Here is a 3,473-nt window from a genome sequence, read left to right on the forward strand (position 1 = left end):
TATTTTGTGTGAATTTTTATTTTATTTATATTACATATTTATAAACATTCATACATTTAAAATTATATTTATAAACATTTAAATCTTTCAAAAAAAATATATAAAATTACAAAATTAGTAAATCAACATATTACAAAATTTGAAACAAATAAAAAAAATATTTAAATTTATATTCATTAACATAACGCACATGATTAGTGATGTTCGAATTATACTCTTTCTCTCTCTCTATTATTTCAAGATAATAATTTTTTATTCTAACAAATTTTTTCATTTTCGATATTTATAACATTTCAATAACGACATGAGTGTTTAACTATTTCATTCAAGATTTAATATTAAAAGTTATTAAAAATAACTAAACATTAAATTGTGTGAAAATAGCCACATAAGAATATCATGCTGTGTTACAATAAAAGATGCAAGATTTCCTATAAACATCAAATATCGAATATTGCTATTTCAAGTAACTTTGTCAGACAAGGCTTTATTAATATACAATATATTTTACTAATATGCTTACTTATTTATAAATTTTCAGTGATTTCATTTTATTTAAAAAAATAAAGAAAGAAATTCATTAGAAATAGAAGGAGAAAACTTAATTTTAAATTGGTTTTAAAAAATAATGCGTATATAAGATATTTTTACAAAAATAAATCACAATTTAGAAATAGATAGCTATCATGATTTTTGCATTGTTATGATTTTTTATGATTTTGAATTTATTTATTAATTATATACCGTGATACATAGTGTCATATTACCAAAGTGTCAAAATAAAATCAAAATGTCATTTAAGTCTAAAAATATATCTTAACGAAGACTTCTATACTAATGAAATGCTAACTATAGGATATTCTAAAAATAGAAACATCAATTAATTGAAAATTTCTAAGGTAATTTCAATATTTTTAACATTTAACATTTTCTTTTGTAAAAACTTTTGTTAATGAATTATTAACAAAAAACACTAATCACAAAGCATAGTTGAATTACAGATCCTTGGGATTCGCGGAATACAGAAATAAAATATAAAATAACTTTTAGCTCAAATTACAATGATCGAAATTGAATATCAATATCTTTTAATATCATTGTAATTTCGATTGTCCAATATTAATCCGCGCATTAGATTTGAAATATTTTAAGTTTATCATAATCTATAAAAAAGTTTTTTAATCAGTGTATTTGTTATACATTTTGGACGCTGCTGTGATGTGGAATAGATAATAGTAGATAAGTGATAATCATATACAGATGTATAAGAAAAATTTTATGTTAAAATAATAACAATCTTTTTTTTCAAATATCTCGAAAATTAAAATTGAACGGTAATAACATGCAAAAGAAAAAATTTTGTGCTTTATAGTATATTCAAAAATTAAAATTGATGAGGATTTCTCTATTTCAAATAATGCCGAAAGAAGAAAGAAAGTCTGTTTATATAAACAGACCTTCAACGCTTTAAAAAAATTACACAAGAAATATGGAAACTAAAAAGTTTGTTATCGATATATCATTAAATAATAATGTTAACTGTATTTGTGCTTAGCATATTGCGCAAAATCTATAGAAAACGACTAAATGAATGTCATCGAAAGATTGGTCGAGAAACACATATTGTTTGATTTGGAAGATCATTAAATTTTAATGTACAATAGGCAATAATAAAAGTGATAGTGTATCGTACAATAGTTAATTCGAAACAAAAAATTCATGATTTAATTGATACAAAGAATTCATGATTTAGTGAATTGAAGCAAAATAAGGATCAAATTCGAAGTATAACAAACTAAATCTTTCAAAGGTATTAATTTTGAATTCGATTTTATTTTGAAATAAAAATATAAAGAATTTGATTTTAGTTTTCATATTTTTTTATATAACTTTTTTATAAAGTATTTGAAAGCTCTATGTACATAACATTTTTTTCTTCTTATAATCATAAAACATATTAGCAAAATTTATTTAAAATTAAAACATTCTGTATAATTACTAGATTTTCGTAGAAAATAACGAATTAATAGAAAATATTACACTATTTTAAAAAATAAAGTTGACTTTCTAAAATTGAACAATTGAGGTCAAAATAGTATTGAACTTTATGTATCAAACTATAAAAAAACTGAATTAATATTAAATAATATATTATTAAATTTTATTAAACAACGGCGAAAAGGAGTTCTCTTTCAATGATTTCAATGATTTTTAAACATTAAAGACTAAAAATCCTAAACAATTTTTTTTTATACTAAGTCTTAATTTTCGAGATATTATATAATTATCATATAGTTATCATTATATAAAATTTTCTAAATATTCATGATGTACATCAATATACAATTAATTATTTATAAAAATATCATGGAAGTTGACATCCAAAATGTATAATAGTGCAAACTATTATTACACTTAATATCTGTCTATGAGAATTTTTCTTATTTGCGGAATATGAAAATAAAATGGTAATTATGTAATTTAATTTTGTTTTTTCAATTTTAATTATTTTATTATAATTTATCTTTAAGTTTCATTTTATGAAAATCTATTAATATATTTTCAATTTTATACACGATGGATCGCATAACGTATCAAATAGATAAAAGATAATTCTTTTAATTTTACTTTAATTTTACTTATTTTATTATAATTTTTTTTTTAAATAATCGTTTTCAAAAATAATTCTTTGTGAAAAAATAAGAAAAAAACATAGAATAAAATTTTTTTGTCCAAGGTTAGTTTTTAAGATAATCAAGTTTGAATATTCACTATGTACACATTTCAATGTAAAATAGAATGCCGATTTTATTTATAATTAATAAATTACAATATTCTATTAATTATTACAATTGAGGTCAAAATAGTATTTTATTATATTAAAAACATTTTACTATTAACATGATGTTCTTACTTATATAATTGTACTGTTTTTATTATTGATATTTATACTTTTGTTATTCTTTATTAATTTTTGATTTTCATATCACTAATAAATACATAATTAATGCGTTCTATTAAATGATTTATGTCTTGAATGTCTTAAATCTCTGATATTGTGAAAAATACTTTACATGATATCCATTGTTTTTTTTTAGAAAATTTATCAAATTGAAATTTAATAATTTCAAATTTTATTATATATATATTATTATGTATTATTACTCTAATCGCGTAAATTATTTTAAAACATTATTTTTTTTATACAATGTTTTTGTGAAATATGCAATTTGTGAATTTAAATTGTATGATACATAATAGAATAGTAATCGTAATATATCTGGACGAAAAATGATTTTGCATGAAAAATAAAAAAAATTTTGTAATTTTTTCCTTCAAAGTTTTGTTTTCCAAAAAATCGATTTTGAAGATTAACAAAATTCGTAGAATCATTATCTATTCAGTGGTATTACAATTAGTACCGCACATTATATATATTTTTTATATATATTTATTACATATATTTACATATA

General features: G+C 19.6%; 1 long non-coding RNA gene across 1 annotated transcript in view; it reads left to right on the forward strand.

The window, feature by feature from the left end:
* LOC116186476 overlaps nt 1–1,809 on the forward strand; it is a 5,448-nt gene extending 3,639 nt beyond the window's left edge. The window contains exons 2-3 of the long non-coding RNA XR_004151488.1: nt 1,136–1,151; nt 1,640–1,809. This is a non-coding gene — a long non-coding RNA (uncharacterized LOC116186476). The remainder of the gene's footprint in view (nt 1–1,135; nt 1,152–1,639) is intronic.
* Nucleotides 1,810–3,473: the final 1,664 nt, after the last annotated feature.

Source organism: Apis dorsata, unplaced genomic scaffold (assembly GCF_000469605.1).
Source record: "Apis dorsata unplaced genomic scaffold, Apis dorsata 1.3 scaffold_758, whole genome shotgun sequence".
NCBI lineage: Eukaryota > Metazoa > Arthropoda > Insecta > Hymenoptera > Apidae > Apis > Apis dorsata.